Here is a 27,434-nt window from a genome sequence, read left to right as displayed (position 1 = left end):
AGCCTTCTGCCCTCCCATGTTCATTTGAAAATATGTGTTCTCCCTGCAGTTGTTGTCCCCAGATGAGAGTTCCCTTGTGCTGCCTCAGTTGAATCTCCTTTACTTGACAGAGATATGCCTGAGCAGCGGCCCTCCCCAGCCCTATCCCAAATCATACTTATTTTGCATAGGAGATACCATGGTCATGAAGATTGTTCTCCCAGGGTGAGGCTCATTCATTGTATTCTGGGTATGCTGACCCCTGTGATTTCCCCAAATGTGGGAAACTCGACTGCATTATTTGTGGTAGTGGGGGACTGTGTTTGTGCTTTCCTCTGTTCAGCTCTGGTAAAAGTCAGATTTCTTTGTCTCAGATCTTCCTCTAGCCTTGTTCTTCTTTTGAGAGTTCCCTTGTGCTGCCTCAGTTGGATCTCCTTCACTTGACAGGGGGGGGCCCGAGCAGCGACCCTCCCCAGCTCTAGCCCAACTCCTACTTACCTGCCAGGTGAGATACTTTGATCATGAAGGTGATTCTCCCAGGGCAAGGCTCACCCATTGCACTCTGGGTGTGCTGCTCCTGCGATTTCCCCAAATGTGGGACACTTGAGTGCATAATTTGTGTTTCCCCTGGTCGGCTCTCGTATAATTCAGATCTCTTTGTCTCAGGTCACTCTCCAGCCTAGTTTGCTGTCTGTTTCCACTTCTCTTTTCTTGAGCCGCTCCCTTCTATGCCCTTGCGCACTATCCTGACTTCTCCCGTCTGCTTACTTTGTGCATTCCAACGCACAATGCGAACTACAGGTAGTGCTGCAGGGCCCACACCCTTTTACTTGCCTTACAGAGCAGCTCTGGAGCTGTTACAGTGCCCAGCTGCTGCAAGAAATCAGCTTGAATGCTTAAGGGGCTGGGGCATAGCCAACATGAGCCCCACACCGAAGGAGGGTTGAGGTGTTTAATGCGAACTAGGGGTCATCCAAGCGCCGAAAAAGGCCGCCATGCCCTGCACGCCCCTTTTCTCTTTTCATATGCAGACGAGGGTTGAAGCCAACTTTGACCCACTGCTTAAATGACATCACCATATGCAAATCCATCTGCTGCAGGCCTTCCCCCAGGAATGCTTGAACTAGTTGTTGCATTTGGTTTGTTGTTTGGGGGTGCTTCAGTATTAGGCAGCCTTCTGCCCTCCCATGTTCATCTGAAAATATGTGTTCTCCCTGCAGTTGTTGTCCCCAGATGAGAGTTCCCTTGTGCTGCCTCAGTTGAATCTCCTTTACTTGACAGAGATGTGCCTGAGCAGCGGCCCTCCCCAGCCCTATCCCAAATCATACTTATTTTGCATAGGAGATACCATGGTCATGAAGATTGTTCTCCCAGGGTGAGGTTCATTCATTGCATTCTGGGTATGCTGACCCCTGTGATTTCCCCAAATGTGGGAAACTCGACTGCATTATTTGTGGTAGTGGGGGACTGTGTTTGTGCTTTCCTCTGGTCAGCTCTGGTAAAAGTCAGATTTCTTTGTCTCATTTCTTCCTCTAGCCTTGTTCTTCTTTCGAGAGTTCCCTTGCGCTGCCTCAGTTGGATCTCCTTCACTTGACAGGGGGTGAACGAGCAGCGACCCTCCCCAGCTCTAGCCCAACTCCTACTTACCTGCCAGGTGAGATACTATGATCATGAAGGTGCTTCTCCCAGGGCAAGGCTCACCCATTGCACTCTGGGTGTGCTGCTCCTGCGATTTCCCCAAATGTGGGAAACTTGACTGCATAATTTTTTTTCCCTTGGTCTTCTCTCGTATAATTCAGATCTCTTTGTCTCAGGTCTCTCTCCAGCCTAGTTTGCTGTCTGTTTCCACTTCTCTTTTCTTGAGCCGCTCCCTTCTATGCCCTTGCGCACTATCCTGACTTCTCCCATCTGCTTACTTTGTGCCTTCCAATGCACAATGCAAACTACAGGTAGTGCTGCAGAGCCCACACCCTTTTACTTGCCTTACAGAGCAGCTCTGGAGCTGTTACAGTGCCCAGCTGCTGCAAGAAATCAGCTTGAATGCTTCAGGGGCTGGGGCATAGCCAACATGAGCCCCACACCGAAGGAGGGTGGAGGTGTTTAATGCGAACTAGGGGTCATCCAAGCACCGCAAAAGGCCGCCATGCCCTGCACGCCCCTTTTCTCTTTTCATATGCAGACGAGGGTTGAAGCCAACTTTAATCCACTGCTCGGATGGCATTACCATATGCAAATCAATCTGCTGCAGGCCTTCCCACAGGAATGCTTGCACTAGTTGTTGCATTTGGTTTGTTGTTTGGGGGTGCTTCAGTATTAGGCAGGCTTCTGCCCTCCCATGTTCATCTGAAAATATGTGTTCTCCCTGCAGTTGTTGTCCCCAGATGAGAGTTCCCTTGTGCTGCCTCAGTTGAATCTCCTTTACTTGACAGAGATGTGCCTGTGCAGCGGCCCTCCCCAGCCCTATCCCAAATCATACTTATTTTGCGTAGGAGATACCATGGTCATGAAGATTGTTCTCCCAGGGTGAGGTTCATTCATTGCATTCTGGGTATGCTGACCCCTGTGATTTCCCCAAATGTGGGAAACTCGACTGCATTATTTGTGGTAGTGGGGGACTGTGTTTGTGCTTTCCTCTGGTCAGCTCTGGTAAAAGTCAGATTTCTTTGTCTCATTTCTTCCTCTAGCCTTATTCTTCTTTCGAGAGTTCCCTTGTGCTGCCTCAGTTGGATCTCCTTCACTTGACAGGGGGGTGCTTGAGCAGCGACCCTCCCCAGCTCTAGCCCAACTCCTACTTACCTGCCAGGTGAGATACTATGATTATGAAGATGCTTCTCCCAGGGCAAGGCTCACCCATTGCACTCTGGGTGTGCTGCTCCTGCGATTTCCCCAAAATGTGGGACACTTGACTGCATAATTTGTGTTTCCCCTGGTCGGCTCTCGTATAATTCAGATCTCTTTGTCTCAGGTCTCTCTCCAGCCTAGTTTGCTGTCTGTTTCCACTTCTCTTTTCTTGAGCCGCTCCCTTCTATGCCCTTGCACACTATCCTGACTTCTCCCGTCTGCTTACTTTGTGCATTCCAACGCACAATGCGAACTACAGGTAGTGCTGCAGGGCCCACACCCTTTTACTTGCCTTACAGAGCAGCTCTGGAGCTGTTACAGTGCCCAGCTGCTGCAAGAAATCAGCTTGAATGCTTAAGGAGCTGGGGCATAGCCAACATGAGCCCCACACCGAAGGAGGGTGGAGGTGTTTAATGCGAACTAGGGGTCATCCAAGCGCCGCAAAAGGCCGCCATGCCCTGCACGCCCCTTTTCTCTTTTCATATGCAGACGAGGGTTGAAGCCAACTTAGACCCACTGCTTGGATGGCATTACCATATGCAAATCAATCTGCTGCAGGCCTTCCCCCAGGAATGCTTGCACTAGTTGTTGCATTTGGTTTGTTGTTTGGGGGTGCTTCAGTATTAGGCAGCCTTCTGCCCTCCCATGTTCATCTGAAAATATGTGTTCTCCCAGCAGTTGTTGTCCCCAGATGAGAGTTCCCTTGTGCTGCCTCAGTTGAATCTCCTTTACTTGACAGAGATGTGCCTGAGCAGCGGCCCTCCCCAGCCCTATCCCAAATCATACTTATTTTGCATAGGAGATACCATGGTCATGAAGATTGTTCTCCCAGGGCGAGGTTCATTCATTGCATTCTGGGTATGCTGACCCCTGTGATTTCCCCAAATGTGGGAAACTCGACTGAATTATTTGTGGTAGTGGGGGACTGTGTTTGTGCTTTCCTCTGGTCAGCTCTGGTAAAAGTCAGATTTCTTTGTCTCAGATCTTCCTCTAGCCTTGTTCTTCTTTCGAGAGTTCCCTTGTGCTGCCTCAGTTGGATCTCCTTCATTTGACAGGGGGGTGCCCGAGCAGCGACCCTCCCCAGGTCTAGCCCAACTCCTACTTACCTGCCAGGTGAGATACTATGATCATGAAGGTGCTTCTCCCAGGGCAAGCTCACCCATTGCACTCTGGGTGTGCTGCTCCTGCGATTTCCCCAAATGTGGGAAACTTAACTGCATAATTTGTGTTTCCCCAGGTCAGCTCTCGTATAATTCAGATCTCTTTGTCTCAGGTCTCTCTCCAGCCTAGTTTGCTGTCTGTTTCCACTTCTTTTTTTTTTTAGCCCCTCCCTTCTATACCCTTGTGCACTATCCTGACTTCTCCTCCTGTCTGCTTACTTTGTGCCTTCCAATGCACAATGCAAACTACAGGTAGTGCTGCAGGGCCCACAACCTTTTACTTGCCTTACAGAGCAGCTCTGGAGCTGTTACAGTGCCAAGCTGCTGCAAGAAATCAGCTTGAATGCTTCAGGGGCTGGGGCATTGCCAACATGAGCCCCACACCGAAGGAGGGTGGGGGTGTTTAATGCGAACTAGGGGTCATCCAAGCGCCGCAAAAGGCTGCCATGCCCTGCACGCCCCTTTTCTCTTTTCATATGCAGACGAGGGTTGAAGCCAACTTTGACCCACTGCTTGGATTACATCACCATATGCAAATCCATCTGCTGCAGGCCTTCCCCCAGGAATGCTTGCACTAGTTGTTGCATTTGGTTTGTTGTTTGGGGGTGCTTCAGTATTAGGCAGCCTTCTGCCCTCCCATGTTCATCTGAAAATATGTGTTCTCCCTGCAGTTGTTGTCCCCAGATGAGAGTTCCGTTGTGCTGCCTCAGTTGAATCTCCTTTACTTGACAGAGATGTGCCTGAGCAGCGGCCCTCCCCAGTCCTATCCCAAATCATATTTATTTTGCATAGGAGATACCATGGTCATGAAGATTGTTCTCCCAGGGTGAGGTTCATTCATTGCATTCTGGGTATGCTGACCCCTATGATTTCCCCAAATGTGGGAAACTCGACTGCATTATTTGTGGTAGTGGGAGACTGTGTTTGTGCTTTCCTCTGGTCAGCTCTGGTAAAAGTCAGATTTCTTTGTCTCAGATCTTCCTCTAGCCTTGTTCTTCTTTCGAGAGTTTCCTTGTGCTGCCTCAGTTGGATCTCCTTCATTTGACAGGGGGGTGCCCGAGCAGCGACCCTCCCCAGCTCTAGCCCAACTCCTACTTACCTGCCAGGTGAGATACTATGATCATGAAGGTGCTTCTCCCTGGGCAAGACTCACCCATTGCACTCTGGGTGTGCTGCCCCTGTGATTTCCCCAAATGTGGGAAACTTGACTGCATAATTTGTGTTTCCACTGGTCGGCTTTCATATAATTCAGATTTCTTTGTCTTAGGTCTCTCTCCAGCCTAGTTTGCTGTCTGTTTCCACTTCTTTTTTTTTTGAGCCCCTCCCTTCTATACCCTTGTGCACTATCCCGACTTCTCCTCCTGTCTGCTTACTTTGTGCCTTCCAATGCACAATGCAAACTACAGGTAGTGCTACAGGGCCCACAACATTTTACTTGCCTTACAGAGCAGCTCTGGAGCTGTTACAGTGCCAAGCTGCTGCAAGAATTCAGCTTGAATGCTTCAGGGGCTGGGGCATTGCCAACATGAGCCCCACACCGAAGGAGGGTGGGGGTGTTTAATGCAAACTAAGGGTCAGCCAAGTGCCGCAAAAAGTCCGCCATGCCCTGCATACCCCTTTTCTCTTTTCATATGCAGATGAGGGTTCCAGCCAACTTTGGCCCACTGCTTGGATGACATCACTGTATGCAAATCCGTCTTCTGCAGACCTTCCCCCAGGAATGCTTGTACTAGTTGTTGCATTTGGTTTGTTGTTTGGGGGTGCTTCAGTATTAGGCAGCCTTCTGCCCTCCCATGTTCATTTGAAAATATGTGTTCTCCCTGCAGTTGTTGTCCCCAGATGAGAGTTCCCTTGTGCTGCCTCAGTTGAATCTCCTTTACATGACAAAGATATGCCTGAGCAGCGGCCCTCTCCAGCCCTATCCCAAATCCTACTTATTTTGCATAGGAGATACCATGGTCATGAAGATTGTTCTCCCAGGGTGAGGTTCATTCATTGCATTCTGGGTATGCTGACCCCTGTGATTTCCCCAAATGTGGGAAACTCGACTGCATTATTTGTGGTAGTGGGGGACTGTGTTTGTGCTTTCCTCTGGTCAGCTCTGGTAAAAGTCAGATTTCTTTGTCTCAGATCTTCCTCCAGCCTTGTTCTTCTTTCGAGAGTTCCCTTGTGCTGCCTCAGTTGGATCTCCTTCACTTGACAGGGGGGTGCCCGAGCAGCGACCCTCCCCAGCTCTAGCCCAACTCCTACTTACCTGCCAGGTGAGATACTATGATCAGGAAGGTGCTTCTCCCAGGGCAAGGCTCACCCATTGCACTCTGGGTGTGCTGCTCCTGCGATTTCCCCAAATGTGGGACACTTGACTGCATAATTTGTGTTTCCTCTGGTCGGCTCTCGTATAATTCAGATCTCTTTGTCTCAGGTCTCTCTCCAGCCTAGTTTGCTGTCTGTTTCCACTTTTCTTTTCTTGAGCCGCTCCCTTCTATGCCCTTGCGCACTATCCTGACTTCTCCCGTCTGCTTACTTTGTGCCTTCCAACGCACAATGCGAACTACAGGTAGTGCTGCAGGGCCCACACCCTTTTAGTTGCCTTACAGAGCAGCTCTGGAGCTGTTACAGTGCCCAGCTGCTGCAAGAAATCAGCTTGAATGCTTCAGGGGCTGGGGCATAGCCAACATGAGCCCCACACCGAAGGAGGGTGGAGGTGTTTAATGCGAATTAGGGGTCATCCAAGCGCCGCAAAAGGCCGCCATGCCCTGCACATCCCTTTTTTCTTTTCATATGCAGACGAGGGTTGAAGCCAACTTTGACCCACTGCTTGGATGACATCACCATATGCAAATCCATCTGCTGCAGGCCTTTCCCCAGGAATGCTTGCACTAGTTGTTGCATTTGGTTTGTTGTTTGGGGGTGCTTCAGTATTAGGCAGCCTTCTGCCCTCCCATGTTCATCTGAAAATATGTGTTCTCCCTGCAGTTGTTGTCCCCAGATGAGAGTTCCCTTGTGCTGCCTCAGTTGAATCGCCTTTACTTGACAGAGATGTGCCTGAGCAGCGGCCCTCCCCAGCCCTATCCCAAATCATACTTATTTTGCATAGGAGATACCATGGTCATGAAGATTGTTCTCCCAGGGTGAGGTTCATTCATTGCATTCTGGGTATGATGACCCCTGTGATTTCCCCAAATGTGGGAAACTCGACTGCATTATTTGTGGTAGTGGGGGACTGTGTTGTGCTTTCCTCTGGTCAGCTCTGGTAAAAGTCAGATTTCTTTGTCTCAGATCTTCCTCTAGCCTTGTTCTTCTTTCGAGAGTTCCCTTGTGACTACTGGGCAAACATTAAGTTACTGTGTATTCCTGAGTTATATAGCGCTGGGGTGTGTGCTGGCATACTCTCTCTCTGTCTCTCCAAAGGGCCTTGTGGGGAAACTGTCTTCAGAAAAAGCATTCCCTGTGTGTGTGGTGTGTCGGTACACGTGTTTCGACATGTCTGAGGAAGAAGGCTATATTAGAGAGGAGCAGGAGCAAATGAATGTGGTGTCTCCGCCGACAGCTAATTGGATGGATATGTGGAATGAATTAAATGCTAGTGTAAACTCATTGCACAAAATATTAGACAAGGCTGAAGCTTTGGGACAGTCAGGGTCTCAACCCATGCCTGATCCTATGTTGCAGGGACTGTCAGGGTCTCATAAGCGCCCACTATCCCAGATTGTTGACACAGATACAGACACGGATTCTGACTCCAGTGTCGATTACGATGATGCAAAGTTACAGCCAAAATTGGCAAAATCCATTCGATATATGATTATGGCAATAAAAGATGTTTTGCACATCAGAAAGGAACCCCCTGTCCCTGACAAGAGGGTACATATGTACAAGGTGAAAAAGCCTGAGGTAACCTTTGAGGGGGTCACACGAGCTGAACGAGTTATGTGAAAAAGCTTGGGAATCTCCAGCTAAAAGACTGCAGATTTCCAAAAGGATTCTTATGGCGTATCCTTTCCCATCAATGGATTGGTTACGATGGGAATCCTCCCCTAGGGTGGACAAAGCATTAACACGCTTATCCAAGAAGGTAGCCCTCCCGTCCCAGTATACGGCTACCCTCAAAGAGTCTGCTGACCGCAAACAGGAGATTACCCTGAAGTCCATTTATACACATTCAGGTACCTTACTAATACCGGCAATTGCGTCGGCCTGGGTGTGTAGTGCTGTAGCGGCATGGACGGATACCTTATCTGAGGGGATGGATACCCTAGATAAGGATACTATTTTATTGACCCTGGGGCATATAAGAGATGCTGTCCTATATATGTGTGTATGCAAACTACAGGTGGTGCTGCAGGGCTCACACACTTTTACTTGTCTTGTAGAGCAACTCTGGAGCTGTTTCTGGGTCCAGCTGCTGCGAGAAATCAGCTTGAATGCTTCAGGGGCTGGGGCATGGCCAACATGAGCCCACACTGATGGGGGGTGGGGGTGTATAAAGCGATTTAGGGGTCATCCAAGCGCAACCCCACAAAGGCCGCCATGCCCTGCGTGACCCTTTTCTCTTTTCATATGCAGACGAGGGTTGACGCCAACTATGCCCACTGCTTGGATGACATCACTATATGCAAATCCATCTGCTGCAGGCCTTCCCCCAGGAATGCTTGCAGTAGTTGTTGCATTTGGTTTGTTGTTTGGGGGTGCTTCAGTATTAGGCAGCCTTCTGCCCTCCCACATTCGTCTGAAAATGTGTTCTCCCTGCAGTTGTTGTTCCCAGATGAGAGTTCCCTTGTGCTTCCTCAGTTGAATCTCCTTAACTTGACAGGGGTGTGCCCGAGCAGCCGCCCTCCACAGCCCTATCCCAATACATACTTATCTTGCATATGAGATCTCTTGATCATGAAGATAGCTCTCACAGGGTGAGGTTCATCCATTACATTTTAAAGTAGGAAGGTACAAATTACATATTCAAATTACATATATGTGCTGGATTCAAATGTTTTCCCCCCTTCCTTTCTCAATTGTGCCCATCAGCAGCTATTCTAATGTTGCTGCCAATGGGTGTGACGCATTCATTTCTTCTGTGGGGTACACTGGACTCCACAAGGATTCACATTGTATATGTACACCAGAGTAGGATCTTGATCTGAGGCACCAACAGGCTCAAAGCTTTTGACTGTTCCCAAGATGCTCAGCGCCCACTCCTCTATAACCTCGCTTCCATGAACAGGGAGCTCAGTTTGTAGTTGGTGCCTTCAGTAGCAGGCCACTTAACAGGGGGCTGCCTCAGGCAGCCTATTCTTAGCTATTAATTTTGGCAAGAAAAGAAGAACTTTTTTTATAAGAATCTACAAGGGCTGCAGCAGGCTAGGTCTAATAGACCTCTTTACTGCAGCTCCATCACTCCCAGTGGCGCAGTATACTCCCGTGCCCCGGTTGCTGGGTCACTGCAGCGGAGGCTCCGGTTTCTTCCTAAGGTCAGTCACACACACACCGCCCTCCGGGATCACGAGGCCGCTGATGGGGGCGGGCCGTGTGCGCACTGGCGTGGACACTGATTACTGGGCAGCCGCTCCACTAGCCACCGGGGACAGTTAAGGAACACAGCTCTGGGGTTTTTTTCTCCTATATTAACCCCATTTTGTACTACCCGCAGTGCATTGTGATAGGTAATGGGGCCTGATTCAGGTTGGATCGCAATCCAACTGCAAAAACTGCTAAGAGCATACGCATCCGCCTGCATTTTCTGCGGCACCCCGCAGATAATGCGATCACCTCTGCCTGTGAATCGGTGAAGGGGGGGGGGGGAGGGGGGTCAACAACACTCCATTTCCAAGTCGAAGATGGAGCGGTGCGGGGGCACGGTTTCAAAATGGGGTCGGCAACGGAGAAACAGGAGGCGTGGTCAGAGCAGCTGCATGACATCACATGGGCCGGACTCTGCCAGTGGAGCCCCAGCGTCATGAGGTAGATTTTGTAGAGGCCGGGGAGGACTTCTGTTCCTGGGAACTAGCTGTGTTGTGCAGCTTTATTCCTCTGCCCCTACCTCTGGCAAGAAAGGACGCACCTCGCACTTTCTTGTTTCTTTGTGACCGAAAGGACTGCATTTGATAATGCGGAGCTTTCTTATGCTGTGAGGGAACATAAGGTAAAAAATTTGATTTTCCAACTGTAGCTGTGCGTGTTAATGCTTTGTCCATCCTACGGGAGGATTTCCATCGTAACCTATCCGTTGATGGAAAAGGATACGCCATAAGAATCCTTTTGGAAATCTGCAGTCTTTTATCTGGAGATTCCCAAGCTTTTTCACATAACTCGTTTAGCTCGTGTGACCCCCTCAAAGGTTACCTCAGGCTTCTTTCCCTTGTACATATGTACCCTCTTGTCAGGGACAGGGGGTTCCTCTGTGATGTGCAAAACATCTTTTATTGCCATAATCATATATCGAATGGATTTTGCCAATTTTGGCTGTAACTTTGCATCATCGTAATCGACACTGGAGTCAGAATCCGTGTCGGTATGTGTTTCAACAATCTGGGATAGTGGGCGCTTATGAGACCCTGACAGTCCCTGCAACATAGGATCAGGCATTGGTTGAGTCCCTGACTGTCCCAAAGCTTCAGCCTTGTCTAATCTTTTGTACAATGAGTTTACACTAGCATTTAAAACATTCCACATATCCATCCAATCAGGTGTCAGCGGAGACACCACATTCATTTGCTCCCGCTCCTCTCTAATATAGCCTTCTTCCTCAGACATGTCGACACACGTGTACCGACACACCACACACACAGGGAATACTTTTTCTGAAGACAGTTTCCCCACAAGGCCCTTTGGAGAGACAGAGAGAGAGTATGCCAGCACACTCCCCAGCGCTATATAACCCAGGAATAACACAGTAACTTAATGTTTGTCCAGTAGCGCTGCTGTATGTAATTTGCGCCGAATTATGTGCCCCCCCTCTCTTTTCAACCCTCTTCTCTACCGTGGTATAAGCAGGGGAGAGTCCGGGGAGCTTCCTCTCAGCGGTGCTGTTGAGAAAAAATGGCGCTGGTGAGTGCTGAGGGAGAAGCCCCGCCCCCTCGGCGGCGGGCTTCTGTCCCGCTTAAACTGTAAAATTGGTGGGGGCTCATACATATATACAGTGCCCAGCTGTATATATGTTATATTTTTGCCAAAAAGAGGTTTATATTGCTGCCCAGGGCGCCCCCCCTGCGCCCTGCACCCTTACAGTGACCGGAGTATGTGAGGTGTATGGGAGCAATGGCGCACAGCTGCAGTGCTGTGCGCTACCTCAGTGAAGATCATGAACTCTGTGGAGCCCGTCTATCCCCATGGTCCTTACGGAGTCCCCAGCATCCTCTAGGACGTTAGAGAAACTAGGATTTTAATACCTACCGGTAAATCCTTTTCTCTTAGTCTGTTGAGGATGCTGGGCACCCGTCCCAGTGTGTACTGTGTCTGCAGTTATTAAATGGCCCTTAACTCCAGAACATTTATGTGGAGACAACTTTCCTGACTTGACCATCTTCCTTGGACGTTTTCCCCCTGTGTGACTGCTCCCCAGCCTCGGAGGGTTGCATCTGTGGTCCCTAGGATCCAGTCCTGGATCCCGAACCATCGCCCCTCTAGGAGGTGAGAACTGTGCAGCCACCAATGGAGTGAGATTCTGGTCTTGGAAGACAGGATTATCCTCCGGTGCATGTGTAGGTGGGATCCGGACCACTTGTCCAACAGGTCCCACTGGAACACTCTGGCATGGAACCTGCCAAACTGAATGTCCTCGTAGGCCACAACCATCTTCCCCAGCAACTGAATGCATTGATGGATTAACACTCTTGCTGGTTTCAGAATTTGTTTGACCAGACTCTGGATCTCCATAGCCTTTCCACTGGAAGAAAACCTCTTCTGTGTCCAGTATGTGTTATGATTCCAGCACTCTGGTCAGAGAAGATCTTATGGCAAGGACCGGAGCACTGGAACGGAATGCTGGGGAAGGGAGCAGGACAGGAAAATAGCCCCTGGCGCCCTAACTCTGTTGTCTCACCCGTGTTGTCAGAAATCCCCTGCGAGACTATGGTTTCTTGAGCCCTTGGCAGCCGCGTTTGAAGGGCGGATTATGTCTGCCCAACTTCGATGCCCCCCGGTCTTAATGAGAGACAAAGGGAAACCCGAGACAGGGTGATAACAAGAGGCCCTCTAACTAAACAACCAGGCCAGGGGCTAAGCAAACTCAAAACTATAATATGTGCGGAGAAACCGCCAGGAAAAAGGACAACCAAAATATCCACTTGTCCAATTCTCCTACCCGGCACCGCCGAGTACCAGAGAGGACTTGTGGAAGCGGAACCCTCCGCAAATGCTCCAAACACAAAATATAAAAGGTAAAGCGGCTGAGCCGCAACACACGGCAGAGCCGCAACTCACGAACACCACTGGATATAAAACGGTGATCAGTCAGGACTCCAGGGAACCAAACGACCTCTTGGGATGAGATGACAACTCCCGAATACCGGACTTCTGCGGACTGGAATGACCGGATACAGCAGGACTGGAAACAGACTCTCAGCAAACAAAGGCAGCATGCAGGAAGCTATTACCGGCATCTGTGAGAAGCCCTGGGAGTGTATTTAACAAGGAGTCCTCCAATCAGCTGCTAATGGCTGATTAGAATAAATGCTGTGCAGCTGCCTTGCTGCACGGCCAGAGAGCAGGTGAATATCTTAATTTCCTAAAGCCTAGCAACGGGGAACGCGGTCCGCCAGTGGCGTCCCCGTTGCTAGGGTCCGTGCGGCTCAGCGCGCCCGGCGTCTAGCATTGCTAGGGAGCCGGCGGCTGTACGTGCACGGCATCTCTAGTTGCTAGGGGCCGGGCCGCGCAGACCATCAAGCGGACCCCGACGCCTAACAGTACCCCCCCCTTGAGGAGGGGTCAAGGAACCCCTAAAGCCAGGTTTCTGAGGAAATTCCCGAAAAAATGCCCTCTTGAGCCTCGGGGCATGAAGATCCTTATCCAGGACCCAAGACCTTTCCTCCGGACCATAGCCTTTCCAGTGAACCAGAAAATACAGCCGATCCCGGGACAATTTGGAATCGAGAACCTTCTCTACCAAGAACTCCTGTTGTCCCTGTACATCCACTGGAGATCTACCCTGAGAGATCTTCCGAGGAAATCTACTGGAAGAAACATATTGTTTCAACAGGGAACAATGAAACGTATTTCCAATCCTGAGAGATCTTGGTAAACGTAACCGAAAGGCAACTGGGTTGACTCTTTTAATAATAAGAAATGGCCCAATAAATTTGGGTCCCAGTCTAGCCGAGGATTGTCGAAGCCTGATGTTGCGAGTCGACAACCACACCCTATCTCCCACCTTAAAAGTGCAAGGACGTCGGAGCCTGTCAGAAAATTTCTTCTCTGGAAATGCCGCTTTTCTGAGAGCAAGGTGCACCTTTTTCCAAATGGCTCTGAGATGGGAGGTTAAGGTAAGCGAGGAGACTGAGGAATGATGAAAAAAAGAATTAGCTCTGGGGTGAAAACCAAAAACTGAAAAGAATGGAGACTCTTTAGTGGAGGAATGACAAGAATTATTGTAAGCAAATTCAGCCAACGGAAGAAACTCGGACCAATCATTCTGGAGTTTGGCTGAATACAAGCGCAAATATTGTTTCAATGATTGGTTAACTCGTTCGGTTTGCCCGTTGGATTGTGGGTGGTAACCGGATGTTAACGACAATTTCATCTTCAATGAGGCACAAAAACATTTCCAGAATTGTGCGATGAATTGTGGACCCCGATCAGAAACAATATCAGTAGGCAACCCATGAAGCCTGAATACATGGCGGAGAAACAAAACTGCCAACCCTTGGGCAGAAGGCAATCAGGGAAGAACAATAAAATGAGCCATTTTACTAAAACGGTCCACTACCACCCATATGACTCAGAATCCGGCTGAAAGGGGAAGGTCAACCACAAAATCCATGGAAATATGAGACCACGGCCTGAGAGGAACATTTAAGGGCATAAGTTGCCCGATGGGCAAGGAACGGGGAACCTTATGCTGTGCACAAACCTGACATGAATAAACAAATTCCTTGACGTCTTTAGAAAGACCAGGCCACCATACTGAGCGAGAGACTAACTCCAATGTCTTAGAGACTCCTGGATGCCCTGAAACTTTGTTATCATGGAATTCCGTTAAAACAGTAACTCTCAAAAACTCAGGGACGTAAAGACGACCAGCAGGAGTAATTCTAGGAGCTTGGTGTTGAAGCTGTTTTAACTGGGTAAATAAATCTTGTGTGAGGCCCGCCCAGATGACCGAAGATGGAAGTATGGGGGTAACAGGATTGTTATTGTGAACCGGAAGAAAGCTATGTGACAGGGCATCAGCCTTAGTATTCTTGGAACCAGGCCTGAAAGTGATTATAAATTTGAAACGCGTAAAAAATAATGCCCAACGTGCCTGCCGGGCATTAAGCCGCTTAGCCGATTCAATGTATTGCAGGTTCTTATGGTCAGTCAATACCGAAATAGTATGTTTTGCTCCCTCCAGCCAATGCCTCCACTCCTCGAAAGCCCATTTTACCGCCAGTAACTCCCGATTACCAACGTCATAGTTGGATTCAGCGGAGGAGAATTTCCTTGACATAAAGGCACAAGGATGTAACTCCAGAGACTCCGGATCCTTTTGAGAAAGGATAGCCCCCACTCCAACCTCCGAGGCATCAACCTCCACCACAAAGGGCAATTCCGGATTAGGATGTCTGAGGACTGGAGCCGAGACAAAGGCTTGTTTCAAGGCCCGGAAGGACAACTCAGCTTCACGCGACCAGTTGGTAGGATCCGCTCCTTTCTTTGTCAGAGCTACAATGGGAGCAACCAGGTCAGAAAAAGAATGAATGAACCTCCTATAATAATTCACAAACCCTAAAAAACGCTTAATTGCTTTTAAATTGGTGGGTTGCGCCCAACTAAGGATGGCCTGGAGTTTCTTTGGTTCCATGGAAAATCCCTGAGGGGAAATTATGTACCCTAAAAAAGATACTTCCGTGACATGAAACTCACACTTCTCCAGCTTGGCATATAAATGATTCTCACATAACTTTTGAAGAACCAGACGCACCTGGGTAACATGTTGTTCCATTGATTTAGAAAAAATCAGGATGTCGTCTAAGTAAACGACCACGAATTTCCCTAGGAAGTCACGGAGCACATCGTTAATGAGGTCTTGAAAAACTGCCGGAGCATTGGACAGGCCGAACGGCATCACCAGGTATTCGTAGTGACCCGACTGAGTACTGAAGGCCGTTTTCCACTCATCTCCAGATTTAATTCAGATGAGGTTGTACGCTCCTCTAAGGTCAATTTTAGAAAAAATCACAGCAGAACGTAACTGATCAAAGAGTACAGAAATCAACGGCAAAGGATAGGTGTTTTTAACTGAGATCTTATTCAGGGCTCTAAAATCAATGCAAGGTCTAAGCGAGCCATCCTTTTTCTCCACAAAGAAGAAGCCTGCACTTAAAGGAGATTTTGATGGTCTAATAAATCCTTTCTCAAGGCTCTCCTTTACATAATCATTCATAGCCGCAGTTTCTGGCCCGGATAATGCATATAATCTTCCCTTTGGCAATGCGGCACCAGGAATTAACTCAATAGCACAATCATAAGGCCGATGGGGAGGCAGAATGTCCGCATTGCCTTTGGAGAAAACATCAGAAAACTCCTGGTATTCCACCGGAATGAGTTCTGGAATGATAGCTGCTACTCTGACTGGAAACGTGATACATTCCTTATCACAAAAAGTACCCCAATGTGAAATCTCCCCCGACCGCCAATCAATGGTGGGATTATGAAAGGCCAGCCAAGGGTGACCCAGAACAACTGGAACTGCTGGGCAATGTGTAAGAAAGAACTCGATTTTCTCGGAATGTAGAGCTCCTACTGTAAGTAGTACAGGGGGTGTACGGAGAGAAATAATCCCATTAGACAGCGGACTCCCATCTAAGCCATGCATGGTGACACACCTACCCAAAGGTAACTGAGGAATGCCTAAGGCCTTAGCCCAAGTTAAATCCATAAAGTTTCCTGCAGCTCCACTGTCAACAAAAGCCGACACCGAAGAACTGAGGCTGCCAAAGGAAACTTTAACTGGGACTAAAAGGGAGTTATTCGAGGAGATAAGCTGCAGACCTAGGTGAACCCCCTCACAATTCACCTGGTCAAAGCGTTTCCCGACTTGTTCGGACAATTACGAGCAAAATGTCCCTTACCCCCACAGTACAGACAAAGACTAGAATTTTGCCTTCTGGCTCTTTCTTCAGGAGACAGCCGGGAGAGACCCATCTGCATGGTCTCCTCTACGTCTTCAGGAATGGAATATACACACGGACTTGACCTTACAGGTGCTCCTTTTTCAGCCCTCCGCTCTCTGAGACGACAATCAATCTTAATAGAAAGCTCCATGAGTTTATCGAGAGTCTCAGGAGCGGGGTACTGAAGGAGACTGTCTTTTATAGACTCTGATAAGCCGAGGCGAAACTGACTGCGCAGGGCTGGGTCATTCCAGCCACAGTCGTTCGACCAACGGCGAAACTCCGTACAATAAACCTCTGCAGGATTTCTACCCTGTCTGAGAGCGCGCAACTGACTTTCAGCGGACGCCTCTCTATCAGGGTCATCATACAAGAGCCCTAAAGACTCAAAAAAAGCGTCAACTGACAACAATGCCAGATCCTCTGCTCTTAAACCAAATGCCCAGGTCTGAGGATCCCCCTGGAGCAAAGAAATAATAAACCCGACCCGCTGAGATTCAGTACCCGAGGAAGTCGGTCTTAAACGAAAATAAAGTTTACAGGATTCTTTAAAATTAAAAAACTCTTTTCTATCACCAGAAAAACGGTCAGGCAAATGCATCTTTGGTTCAGGGACTACCCTTGGGGAAGCTCGCAAAAGATCTTCCTGCGACTTCACCCGAAGAGAAAGATCCTGAACCATCTGAGTAAGTTCTTGAATCTGGCTGACTAAGAGCTGACCAGGATTTGGCCCTAAACCTGTTGGATTCATGAGGCCGATAAACTCTCACAAAACTGAATGAGAAAAAATTAAACCCCGTTTAATTTTAAGTTTTGGTATGGCCGGTAATAATGTTATGATTCCAGCACTCTGGTCAGAGAAGATCTTATGGCAAGGACTGGAGCACTGGAACGGAATGCTGGGGAAGGGAGCAGGACAGGAAAATAGCCCCTGGCGCCCTAACTCTGTTGTCTCACCCGTGTTGTCAGAAATCCCCTGCGAGACTATGGTTTCTTGAGCCCTTGGCAGCCGCGTTTGAAGGGCGGATTATGTCTGCCCAACTTCGATGCCCCCCGGTCTTAATGAGAGACAAAGGGAAACCCGAGACAGGGTGATAACAAGAGGCCCTCTAACTAAACAACCAGGCCAGGGGCTAAGCAAACTCAAAACTATAATATGTGCGGAGAAACCGCCAGGAAAAAGGACAACCAAAATATCCACTTGTCCAATTCTCCTACCCGGCACCGCCGAGTACCAGAGAGGACTTGTGGAAGCGGAACCCTCCGCAAATGCTCCAAACACAAAATATAAAAGGTAAAGCGGCTGAGCCGCAACACACGGCAGAGCCGCAACTCACGAACACCACTGGATATAAAACGGTGATCAGTCAGGACTCCAGGGAACCAAACGACCTCTTGGGATGAGATGACAACTCCCGAATACCGGACTTCTGCGGACTGGAATGACCGGATACAGCAGGACTGGAAACAGACTCTCAGCAAACAAAGGCAGCATGCAGGAAGCTATTACCGGCGTCTGTGAGAAGCCCTGGGAGTGTATTTAACAAGGAGTCCTCCAATCAGCTGCTAAAGGCTGATTAGAATAAATGCCGTGCAGCTGCCTTGCTGCACGGCCAGAGAGCAGGTGAATATCTTAATTTCCTAAAGCCTAGCAACGGGGAACGCGGTCCGCCAGTGGCGTCCCCGTTGCTAGGGTCCGTGCGGCTCAGCGCGCCCGGCGTCTAGCGTTGCTGTCTGTTTCCACTTCTCTTTTCTTGAGCCGCTCCCTTCTATGCCCTTGCGCACTATCCTGACTTCTCCCGTCTGCTTACTTTGTGCCTTCCAACGCACAATGCGAACTACAGGTAGTGCTGCAGGGCCCACACCCTTTTACTTGCCTTACAGAGCAGCTCTGGAGCTGTTACAGTGCCCAGCTGCTGCAAGAAATCAGCTTGAATGCTTCAGGGGCTGGGGCATAGCCAACATGAGCCCCACACCGAATGAGGGTGGAGGTGTTTAATGTGAACTAGGGGTCATCCAAGCGCCGCAAAAGGCCGCCATGCCCTGCACGCCCCTTTTCTCTTTTCATATGCAGATGAGGGTTGAATGCTTGTACTAGTTGTTGCATTTGGTTTGTTGTTTGGGGGTGCTTCAGTATTAGGCAGCCTTCTGCCCTCCCATGTTCATCTGAAAATATGTGTTCTCCCTGCAGTTGTTGTCCCCAGATGAGAGTTCCCTTGTGCTGCCTCAGTTGAATCTCCTTTACTTGACAGAGATGTGCCTGAGCAGCGGCCCTCCCCAGCCCTATCCCAAATCATACTTATTTTGCATAGGAGATACCATGGTCATGAAGATTGTTCTCCCAGGGTGAGGTTCATTCATTGCATTCTGGGTATGCTGACCCCTGTGATTTCCCCAAATGTGGGAAACTCGACTGCATTATTTGTGGTAGAGGGGGACTGTGTTTGTGCTTTCCTCTGGTCAGCTCTGGTAAAAGTCAGATTTCTTTGTCTCAGATCTTCCTCTAGCCTTGTTCCTCTTTCAAGAGTTCCCTTGTGCTGCCTCAGTTGGATCTCCTTCACTTGACAGGGGGGTGCCCGAGCAGCGACCCTCCCCAGCTCTAGCCCAACTCCTACTTACCTGCCAGGTGAGATACTATGATCATGAAGGTGCTTCTCCCAGGGCAAGGCTCACCCATTGCACTCTGGGTGTGCTGCTCCTGCAATTTCCCCAAATGTGGGACACTTGACTGCATAATTTGTGTTTCCCCTGGTCGGCTCTCGTATAATTCAGATCTCTTTGTCTCAGGTCTCTCTCCAGCCTAGTTTGCTGTCTGTTTCCACTTCTCTTTTCTTGAGCCGCTCCCTTCTATGCCCTTGCGCACTATCCTGACTTCTCCCGTCTGCTTACTTTGTGCCTTCCAATGCACAATGCAAACTACAGGTAGTGCTGCAGGGCCCACACCCTTTTACTTGCCTTACAGAGCAGCTCTGGAGCTGTTACAGTGCCCAGCTGCTGTAAGAAATCAGCTTGAATGCTTCAGGGGCTGGGGCATAGCCAACATGAGCCCAACACCGAAGGAGGGTGGAGGTGTTTAATGCGAACTAGGGGTCATCCAAGCGCCGCAAAAGGCCGCCATGCCCTGCACGCCCCTTTTCTCTTTTTTGACATGCAGACGAGGGTTGAAGCCAACTTTGACCCACTGCTTGGATGGCATTACCATATGCAAATCAATCTGCTGCAGGCCTTCCCCCAGGAATGCTTGCACTAGTTGTTGCATTTGGTTTGTTGTTTGGGGGTGCTTCAGTATTAGGCAGCCTTCTGCCCTCCCATGTTCATCTGAAAATATGTGTTCTCCCAGCAATTGTTGTCCCCAGATGAGAGTTCCCTTGTGCTGCCTCAGTTGAATCTCCTTTACTTGACAGAGATGTGCCTGAGCAGCGGCCCTCCCCAGCCCTATCCCAAATCATACTTATTTTGCATAGGAGATACCATGGTCATGAAGATTGTTCTCCCAGGGTGAGGTTCATTCATTGCATTCTGGGTATGCTGACCCCTGTGATTTCCCCAAATGTGGGAAACTCAACTGCATTATTTGTGGTAGTGGGGGACTGTGTTTGTGCTTTCTTCTGGTCAACTCTGGTCAAAATCAGATTTCTTTGTCTCAGATCTTCCTCTAGCCTTGTTCCTCTTTCGAGAGTTCCCTTGTGCTGCCTCAGTTGGATCTCCTTCACTTGACAGGGGGGTACCCGAGCAGCGACCCTTCGCAGCTCTAGCCCAACTCCTACTTACCTGCCAGGTGAGATACTATGATCATGTTGGTGCTTCTCCCAGGGCAAGGCTCACCCATTGCACTCTGGGTGTGCTGCCCCTGTGATTTCCCCAAATGTGGGAAACTTGACTGCATAATTTGTGTTTCCCCTGGTCGGCTCTCGTATAATTCAGATCTCTTTGTCTCAGGTCTCTCTCCAGCCTAGTTTGCTGTCTGTTTCCACTTCTCTTTTCTTGAGCCGCTCCCTTCTATGCCCTTGCGCACTATCCTGACTTCTCCCGTCTGCTTACTTTGTGCCTTCCAACACACAATGCAAACTACAGGTAGTGCTGCAGGGCCCACACCCTTTTACTTGCCTCACAGAGCAGCTCTGGAGCTGTTACAGTGCCCAGCTGCTGCAAGAAATCAGCTTGAATGCTTCAGGGGCTGGGGCATTGCCAACATGAGCCCCACACCGAAGGAGGGTGGGGGTGTTTAATGCGAACTAAGGGTCACCCAAGCGCCGCAAAAGGCCGCCATGCCCTGCATGCCCCTTTTCTCTTTTCATATGCAGACGAGGGTTGAAGCCAACTTTGACCCACTGCTTGGATGGCATTACCATATGCAAATCAATCTGCTGCAGGCCTTCCCCCAGGAATGCTTGCACTAGTTGTTGCATTTGGTTTGTTGTTTGGGGGTGCTTCAGTATTAGGCAGCCTTCTGCCCTCCCATGTTCATCTGAAAATATGTGTTCTCCCTGCAGTTGTTGTCCCCAGATGAGAGTTCCCTTGTGCTGCCTCAGTTGAATCTCCTTTACTTGACAGAGATGTGCCTGAGCAGCGGCCCTCCCCAGCCCTATCCCAAATCATACTTATTTTGCATAGGAGATACCATGGTCATGAAGATTGTTCTCCCAGGGTGAGGTTCATTCATTGCATTCTGGGTATGCTGACCCCTGTGATTTCCCCAAATGTGGGAAACTCGACTGCATTATTTGTGGTAGAGGGGGACTGTGTTTGTGCTTTCCTCTGCTCAGCTCTGGTAAAAATCAGATTTCTATGTCTCAGATCTTCCTCTAGCCTTGTTCTTCTTTCGAGAGTTCCCTTGTGCTGCCTCAGTTGGATCTCCTTCACTTGACAGGGGGGTGCCCGAGCAGCGACCCTCCCCAGCTCTAGCCCAACTCCTACTTACCTGCCAGGTGAGATACTATGATCAGGAAGGTGCTTCTCCCAGGGCAAGGCTCACCCATTGCACTCTGGGTGTGCTGCTCCTGCGATTTCCCCAAATGTGGGAAACTTGACTGCATAATTTGTGTTTCCTCTGGTCGGCTCTCGTATAATTCAGATCTCTTTGTCTCAGGTCTTTCTCCAGCCTAGTTTGCTGTCTGTTTCCACTTCTCTTTTCTTGAGCCGCTCCCTTCTATGCCCTTGCGCACTATCCTGACTTCTCCCGTCTGCTTACTTTGTGCCTTCCAACACACAATGCAAACTACAGGTAGTGCTGCAGGGCCCACACCCTTTTACTTGCCTCACAGAGCAGCTCTGGAGCTGTTACAGTGCCCAGCTGCTGCAAGAAATCAGCTTGAATGCTTCAGGGGCTGGGGCATTGCCAACATGAGCCCCACACCGAAGGAGGGTGGGGGTGTTTAATGCGAACTAAGGGTCACCCAAGCGCCGCAAAAGGCCGCCATGCCCTGCATGCCCCTTTTCTCTTTTCATATGCAGACGAGGGTTGAAGCCAACTTTGACCCACTGCTTGGATGGCATTACCATATGCAAATCAATCTGCTGCAGGCCTTCCCCCAGGAATGCTTGCACTAGTTGTTGCATTTGGTTTGTTGTTTGGGGGTGCTTCAGTATTAGGCAGCCTTCTGCCCTCCCATGTTCATCTGAAAATATGTGTTCTCCCTGCAGTTGTTGTCCCCAGATGAGAGTTCCCTTGTGCTGCCTCAGTTGAATCTCCTTTACTTGACAGAGATGTGCCTGAGCAGCGGCCCTCCCCAGCCCTATCCCAAATCATACTTATTTTGCATAGGAGATACCATGGTCATGAAGATTGTTCTCCCAGGGTGAGGTTCATTCATTGCATTCTGGGTATGCTGACCCCTGTGATTTCCCCAAATGTGGGAAACTCAACTGCATTATTTGTGGTAGTGGGGGACTGTGTTTGTGCTTTCTTCTGGTCAACTCTGGTCAAAATCAGATTTCTTTGTCTCAGATCTTCCTCTAGCCTTGTTCCTCTTTCGAGAGTTCCCTTGTGCTGCCTCAGTTGGATCTCCTTCACTTGACAGGGGGGTACCCGAGCAGCGACCCTTCGCAGCTCTAGCCCAACTCCTACTTACCTGCCAGGTGAGATACTATGATCATGTTGGTGCTTCTCCCAGGGCAAGGCTCACCCATTGCACTCTGGGTGTGCTGCCCCTGTGATTTCCCCAAATGTGGGAAACTTGACTGCATAATTTGTGTTTCCCCTGGTCGGCTCTCGTATAATTCAGATCTCTTTGTCTCAGGTCTCTCTCCAGCCTAGTTTGCTGTCTGTTTCCACTTCTCTTTTCTTGAGCCGCTCCCTTCTATGCCCTTGCGCACTATCCTGACTTCTCCCGTCTGCTTACTTTGTGCCTTCCAACACACAATGCAAACTACAGGTAGTGCTGCAGGGCCCACACCCTTTTACTTGCCTCACAGAGCAGCTCTGGAGCTGTTACAGTGCCCAGCTGCTGCAAGAAATCAGCTTGAATGCTTCAGGGGCTGGGGCATTGCCAACATGAGCCCCACACCGAAGGAGGGTGGGGGTGTTTAATGCGAACTAAGGGTCACCCAAGCGCCGCAAAAGGCCGCCATGCCCTGCATGCCCCTTTTCTCTTTTCATATGCAGACGAGGGTTGAAGCCAACTTTGACCCACTGCTTGGATGGCATTACCATATGCAAATCAATCTGCTGCAGGCCTTCCCCCAGGAATGCTTGCACTAGTTGTTGCATTTGGTTTGTTGTTTGGGGGTGCTTCAGTATTAGGCAGCCTTCTGCCCTCCCATGTTCATCTGAAAATATGTGTTCTCCCTGCAGTTGTTGTCCCCAGATGAGAGTTCCCTTGTGCTGCCTCAGTTGAATCTCCTTTACTTGACAGAGATGTGCCTGAGCAGCGGCCCTCCCCAGCCCTATCCCAAATCATACTTATTTTGCATAGGAGATACCATGGTCATGAAGATTGTTCTCCCAGGGTGAGGTTCATTCATTGCATTCTGGGTATGCTGACCCCTGTGATTTCCCCAAATGTGGGAAACTCGACTGCATTATTTGTGGTAGAGGGGGACTGTGTTTGTGCTTTCCTCTGCTCAGCTCTGGTAAAAATCAGATTTCTATGTCTCAGATCTTCCTCTAGCCTTGTTCTTCTTTCGAGAGTTCCCTTGTGCTGCCTCAGTTGGATCTCCTTCACTTGACAGGGGGGTGCCCGAGCAGCGACCCTCCCCAGCTCTAGCCCAACTCCTACTTACCTGCCAGGTGAGATACTATGATCAGGAAGGTGCTTCTCCCAGGGCAAGGCTCACCCATTGCACTCTGGGTGTGCTGCTCCTGCGATTTCCCCAAATGTGGGAAACTTGACTGCATAATTTGTGTTTCCTCTGGTCGGCTCTCGTATAATTCAGATCTCTTTGTCTCAGGTCTTTCTCCAGCCTAGTTTGCTGTCTGTTTCCACTTCTCTTTTCTTGAGCCGCTCCCTTCTATGCCCTTGCGCACTATCCTGACCTCTCCCGTCTGCTTACTTGTGCCTTCCAACGCACAATGCATACTACAGGTAGTGCTGCAGGGCCCACACCCTTTTACATGCTTTTCAGAACAGCTCTGGAGCTGTTACAGTGCCCAGCTGCTGCAAGAAATCATCTTGAATGCTTCAGGGGCTGGGGCATAGCCAACATGAGACCCACACCGAAGGAGGGTGGAGATGTTTAATGTGAATTAGGGGTCATCCAAGCGCCACAAAAGGACGCCATGCCCTGCACATCCCTTTTTTCTTTTCATATGCAGACGAGGGTTGAAGCCAACTTTGACCCACTGCTTGGATGACATCACCATATGCAAATCCATCTGCTGTAGGCCTTCCCCCAGGAATGCTTGTACTAGTTGTTGCATTTGGTTTGTTGTTTGGGGGTGCTTCAGTATTAGGCAGCCTTCTGCCCTCCCATGTTCATCTGAAAATATGTGTTCTCCCAGCAGTTGTTGTCCCCAGATGAGAGTTCCCTTGTGCTGCCTCAGTTGAATCTCCTTTACTTGACAGAGATGTGCCTGAGCAGCGGCCCTCCCCAGCTCTATCCCAAATCATACTTATTTTGCATAGGAGATACCATGGTCATGAAGATTGTTCTCCCAGGGTGAGGTTCATTCATTGCATTCTGGGTATGCTGACTCCTATGATTTCCCCAAATGTGGGAAACTTGACTGCATTATTTGTGGTAGTGGGGGACTGTGTTTGTGCTTTCCTCTGGTCAGCTCTGGTAAAAGTCAGATTTATTTGTCTCAGATCTTCCTCTAGCCTTGTTCTTCTTTCGAGAGTTCCCTTGTGCTGCCTCAGTTGGATCTCCTTCAATTGACAGGGGGGTGCCCGAGCATCGACCCTCCCCAGCTCAAGCCCAACTCCTACTTACCTGCCAGGTGAGATATTATGATCATGAAGGTGCTTCTCCCAGGGCAAGGCTCACCCATTGCACTCTGGGTGTGCTGCTCCTGCGATTTCCCCAAATGTGGGAAACTTGACTGCATAATTTGTGTTTCCCCTGGTCAGCTCTCGTATAATTCAGATCTCTTTGTCTCAGGTCTCTCTCCAGCCTAGTTTGCTGTCTGTTTCAACTTCTCTTTTCTTGAGCCGCTCCCTTCTATGCCCTTGCGCACTATCTTGACTTCTCCCATCTGCTTACTTTGTGCCTTCCAACGCACAATGCGAACTACAGGTAGTGCTGCAGGGCCCACACCCTTTTACTTGCCTTACAGAGCAGCTCTGGAGCTATTACAGTGCCCAGCTGCTGCAAGTAATCAGCTTGAATGCTTCAGGGGCTGGGGCATAGCCAACATGAGCCCCACACCGAAGTAGGGTGGAGGTGTTTAATGCGAACTAGGGGTCATCCAAGCGCCGCAAAAGGCCGCCATGCCCTGCACGCCCCTTTTCTCTTTTCATATGCAGACGAGGGTTGAAGCCAACTTTGACCCACTGCTTGGATGACATCACCATATGCAAATCCATCTGCTGCAGGCCTTCCCCCAGGAATGCTTGTACTAGTTGTTGCATTTGGTTTGTTGTTTGGGGGTGCTTCAGTATTAGGCAGCCTTCTGCCCTCCCATGTTCATCTGAAAATATGTGTTCTCCCTGCAGTTGTTGTCCCCAGATGAGAGTTCCCTTGTGCTGCCTCAGTTGAATCTCCTTTACTTGACAGAGATGTGCCTGAGCAGCGGCCCTCCCCAGCCCTATCCCAAATCATACTTATTTTGCATAGGAGATACCATGGTCATGAAGATTGTTCTCCCAGGGTGAGGTTCATTCATTGCATTCTGGGTATGCTGACCCCTGTGATTTCCCCAAATGTGGGAAACTCGACTGCATAATTTGTGGTAGTGGGGGACTGTGTTTGTGCTTTCCTCTGGTCAGCTCTGGTAAAAGCCAGATTTCTGTGTCTCAGATCTTCCTCTAGCCTTGTTCTTCTTTCGAGAGTTCTCTTGTGCTGCCTCAGTTGGATCTCCTTCACTTGACAGGGGGGTGCCCGAGCAGCGACCCTCCTCAGCTCTTGCCCAACTCCTACTTACCTGCCAGGTGAGATACTATGATCATGAAGGTGCTTCTCCCAGGGCAAGGCTCACCCATTGCACTCTGTGTGTGCTGCTCCAGCTATTTCCCCAAATGTGGGAAACTCGACTGCATAATTTGTGTTTCCCCTGGTCGGCTCTCGTATAATTCAGATCTCTTTGTCTCAGGTCTCTCTCCAGCCTAGTTTGCTGTCTGTTTCCACTTCTCTTTTCTTGAGCCGCTCCCTTCTATGCCCTTGCGCACTATCCTGACTTCTCCCGTCTGCTTACTTTGTGCCTTCCAACGCACAATGCGAACTACAGGTAGTGCTGCAGGGCCCACACCCTTTTAGTTCCCTTACAGAGCAGCTCTGGAGCTGTTACAGTGCCCAGCTGCTGCAAGAAATCAGCTTGAATGTTCTTCGATGATTGATGGAAGAAACATCTTACAAAAACTCTCCAGATTATTGACTTTTTAAAGTTTTTCTAGGAAACGTTCTAGATGAATGCTTATTAGCGTTTGTCAGAATGTACGTTTGCAAAGTGTCTCTGTGGCGCAATCAGTTAGCGTGTTCGGTTATTATCCAAAAGGTTGGTGGTTCAATCCCACCCAGGGACGTAATTTACCTTGTTATCAGATTTTGGTGATCTTTAAGTAGACAAGTCAAAATTTCAAACCCCCTCTTGTGGTGTAGGGTACCTGGCCTTCTCTGATGTAATCAGAGTTAGATTTGATTAAGTGATTTTATAAAAAAAACAGCTAGGAAGCACAATTTAGCAGTGGGTTGCAGAGAAAAAGAAATATGCTGGCAAAAAAATCCAATTGAGTGATTAAACAGCTCTTCATTTTCTTGCTTTATTTTTATGCTAACAAATTTTTTCTCTGAAAAGTGTCCACAAAGCCAAGTATCTGATTAACACCTTTGTAGGGATGGTTTTTCACCTATTACTAAATTAAACTTGCTTCATTGGAAAGGCAGCAAGATGCATCGTCATTTCAATATCTACTGAAATAATACAGGTTGACACCAGGAAACATTAACGCCACTGCATCCTTGCTGCTTTCTCATGTGGAAGTCTGTTTAATGTGAAAACAAGGTGATATCTAATTAGCACACAGGTAAGGAATTAAGAAAATCTTTATTTAAGGGTGAAGATGTTTCTCACAAAATCGTTGCCCCAATGCATCATTGAAATTCAAGCTGGAAAGATGATTTTAATATATCACTTGTACATTTTGTATTGCTCTTCTGGTGACAATGTAGTTTGTTTTTGTCAATTACCATTTTAATAATAGGGTAAAGAAAATTAAGTGGATTTTTGAAAGAAAACAATACTGTCAATATACTATTAAACAAATTAAAATGGTAAAAGTTATTGTACTTTAAGTAAAAATAAAAGAGCCAAAATATCAATCCCAATATTGGATTACTTTAATTAAAAAAAAATGCATATAGCAGAGGATAGTTTCAATCTGCCTACCTCTGGGTTATCGGCCCAGCATGCTTCCATTGCAGTACTCTGCTGCACATGTAAGTGCAAGAGATCCTGAAGCACTCACTCATCATGGGAAAGTACCAATGTGTTTCTTTGTTGGTTGATGGAAGAAACATCTTACAAAAACTCTCCAGATTATTGACGTTTTAAAGT

The 27,434-nt window shown here is 48.8% G+C and overlaps 26 non-coding genes and 1 pseudogene across 26 annotated transcripts; all 27 read left to right on the top strand.

The window, feature by feature from the left end:
• Positions 1-153: 153 nt before the first annotated feature.
• On the top strand, positions 154-317 carry LOC135023915 (U1 spliceosomal RNA). Its single transcript, XR_010220804.1, has one exon. It is a non-coding gene; the product is annotated as a U1 spliceosomal RNA (small nuclear RNA).
• Positions 318-469: 152 nt separating this feature from the next.
• Positions 470-632, top strand: LOC135023905 (U1 spliceosomal RNA). The gene has a single exon (XR_010220794.1). It is a non-coding gene; the product is annotated as a U1 spliceosomal RNA (small nuclear RNA).
• A 671-nt stretch (positions 633-1,303) lies between these two features.
• Positions 1,304-1,467, top strand: LOC135023907 (U1 spliceosomal RNA). The gene has a single exon (XR_010220796.1). It is a non-coding gene; the product is annotated as a U1 spliceosomal RNA (small nuclear RNA).
• Positions 1,468-1,618: 151 nt separating this feature from the next.
• LOC135023890 (U1 spliceosomal RNA) lies at positions 1,619-1,779 on the top strand. Its single transcript, XR_010220781.1, has one exon. It is a non-coding gene; the product is annotated as a U1 spliceosomal RNA (small nuclear RNA).
• Positions 1,780-2,451: 672 nt separating this feature from the next.
• On the top strand, positions 2,452-2,615 carry LOC135023918 (U1 spliceosomal RNA). The gene has a single exon (XR_010220807.1). It is a non-coding gene; the product is annotated as a U1 spliceosomal RNA (small nuclear RNA).
• A 152-nt stretch (positions 2,616-2,767) lies between these two features.
• Positions 2,768-2,931, top strand: LOC135023897 (U1 spliceosomal RNA). Its single transcript, XR_010220788.1, has one exon. It is a non-coding gene; the product is annotated as a U1 spliceosomal RNA (small nuclear RNA).
• Positions 2,932-3,602: 671 nt separating this feature from the next.
• On the top strand, positions 3,603-3,766 carry LOC135023929 (U1 spliceosomal RNA). The gene has a single exon (XR_010220817.1). It is a non-coding gene; the product is annotated as a U1 spliceosomal RNA (small nuclear RNA).
• A 152-nt stretch (positions 3,767-3,918) lies between these two features.
• On the top strand, positions 3,919-4,069 carry LOC135023899 (U1 spliceosomal RNA; annotated as a pseudogene).
• Positions 4,070-4,755: 686 nt separating this feature from the next.
• Positions 4,756-4,919, top strand: LOC135023931 (U1 spliceosomal RNA). The gene has a single exon (XR_010220819.1). It is a non-coding gene; the product is annotated as a U1 spliceosomal RNA (small nuclear RNA).
• A 152-nt stretch (positions 4,920-5,071) lies between these two features.
• LOC135023900 (U1 spliceosomal RNA) lies at positions 5,072-5,234 on the top strand. The gene has a single exon (XR_010220790.1). It is a non-coding gene; the product is annotated as a U1 spliceosomal RNA (small nuclear RNA).
• Positions 5,235-5,910: 676 nt separating this feature from the next.
• LOC135023923 (U1 spliceosomal RNA) lies at positions 5,911-6,074 on the top strand. Its single transcript, XR_010220812.1, has one exon. It is a non-coding gene; the product is annotated as a U1 spliceosomal RNA (small nuclear RNA).
• Positions 6,075-6,226: 152 nt separating this feature from the next.
• On the top strand, positions 6,227-6,389 carry LOC135023883 (U1 spliceosomal RNA). Its single transcript, XR_010220775.1, has one exon. It is a non-coding gene; the product is annotated as a U1 spliceosomal RNA (small nuclear RNA).
• A 671-nt stretch (positions 6,390-7,060) lies between these two features.
• Positions 7,061-7,223, top strand: LOC135023932 (U1 spliceosomal RNA). The gene has a single exon (XR_010220820.1). It is a non-coding gene; the product is annotated as a U1 spliceosomal RNA (small nuclear RNA).
• An 11,357-nt stretch (positions 7,224-18,580) lies between these two features.
• On the top strand, positions 18,581-18,744 carry LOC135023913 (U1 spliceosomal RNA). Its single transcript, XR_010220802.1, has one exon. It is a non-coding gene; the product is annotated as a U1 spliceosomal RNA (small nuclear RNA).
• Positions 18,745-18,896: 152 nt separating this feature from the next.
• LOC135023889 (U1 spliceosomal RNA) lies at positions 18,897-19,059 on the top strand. Its single transcript, XR_010220780.1, has one exon. It is a non-coding gene; the product is annotated as a U1 spliceosomal RNA (small nuclear RNA).
• Positions 19,060-19,732: 673 nt separating this feature from the next.
• On the top strand, positions 19,733-19,896 carry LOC135023917 (U1 spliceosomal RNA). The gene has a single exon (XR_010220806.1). It is a non-coding gene; the product is annotated as a U1 spliceosomal RNA (small nuclear RNA).
• A 152-nt stretch (positions 19,897-20,048) lies between these two features.
• Positions 20,049-20,211, top strand: LOC135023896 (U1 spliceosomal RNA). Its single transcript, XR_010220787.1, has one exon. It is a non-coding gene; the product is annotated as a U1 spliceosomal RNA (small nuclear RNA).
• Positions 20,212-20,882: 671 nt separating this feature from the next.
• LOC135023912 (U1 spliceosomal RNA) lies at positions 20,883-21,046 on the top strand. The gene has a single exon (XR_010220801.1). It is a non-coding gene; the product is annotated as a U1 spliceosomal RNA (small nuclear RNA).
• A 152-nt stretch (positions 21,047-21,198) lies between these two features.
• LOC135023934 (U1 spliceosomal RNA) lies at positions 21,199-21,361 on the top strand. The gene has a single exon (XR_010220823.1). It is a non-coding gene; the product is annotated as a U1 spliceosomal RNA (small nuclear RNA).
• Positions 21,362-22,032: 671 nt separating this feature from the next.
• On the top strand, positions 22,033-22,196 carry LOC135023916 (U1 spliceosomal RNA). Its single transcript, XR_010220805.1, has one exon. It is a non-coding gene; the product is annotated as a U1 spliceosomal RNA (small nuclear RNA).
• Positions 22,197-22,348: 152 nt separating this feature from the next.
• On the top strand, positions 22,349-22,511 carry LOC135023895 (U1 spliceosomal RNA). Its single transcript, XR_010220786.1, has one exon. It is a non-coding gene; the product is annotated as a U1 spliceosomal RNA (small nuclear RNA).
• A 671-nt stretch (positions 22,512-23,182) lies between these two features.
• On the top strand, positions 23,183-23,346 carry LOC135023911 (U1 spliceosomal RNA). Its single transcript, XR_010220800.1, has one exon. It is a non-coding gene; the product is annotated as a U1 spliceosomal RNA (small nuclear RNA).
• Positions 23,347-23,498: 152 nt separating this feature from the next.
• On the top strand, positions 23,499-23,661 carry LOC135023933 (U1 spliceosomal RNA). The gene has a single exon (XR_010220822.1). It is a non-coding gene; the product is annotated as a U1 spliceosomal RNA (small nuclear RNA).
• Positions 23,662-24,331: 670 nt separating this feature from the next.
• On the top strand, positions 24,332-24,495 carry LOC135023930 (U1 spliceosomal RNA). The gene has a single exon (XR_010220818.1). It is a non-coding gene; the product is annotated as a U1 spliceosomal RNA (small nuclear RNA).
• Positions 24,496-24,647: 152 nt separating this feature from the next.
• Positions 24,648-24,810, top strand: LOC135023936 (U1 spliceosomal RNA). The gene has a single exon (XR_010220825.1). It is a non-coding gene; the product is annotated as a U1 spliceosomal RNA (small nuclear RNA).
• A 671-nt stretch (positions 24,811-25,481) lies between these two features.
• Positions 25,482-25,645, top strand: LOC135023906 (U1 spliceosomal RNA). The gene has a single exon (XR_010220795.1). It is a non-coding gene; the product is annotated as a U1 spliceosomal RNA (small nuclear RNA).
• Positions 25,646-25,797: 152 nt separating this feature from the next.
• On the top strand, positions 25,798-25,960 carry LOC135023901 (U1 spliceosomal RNA). Its single transcript, XR_010220791.1, has one exon. It is a non-coding gene; the product is annotated as a U1 spliceosomal RNA (small nuclear RNA).
• Positions 25,961-27,434: the final 1,474 nt, after the last annotated feature.

This window comes from Pseudophryne corroboree, unplaced genomic scaffold (assembly GCF_028390025.1).
Source record: "Pseudophryne corroboree isolate aPseCor3 unplaced genomic scaffold, aPseCor3.hap2 scaffold_401, whole genome shotgun sequence".
Lineage (NCBI taxonomy): Eukaryota > Metazoa > Chordata > Amphibia > Anura > Myobatrachidae > Pseudophryne > Pseudophryne corroboree.
Note: the sequence above shows the minus strand (reverse complement) of the source record. Positions and strands in the feature narration are given on the sequence as shown.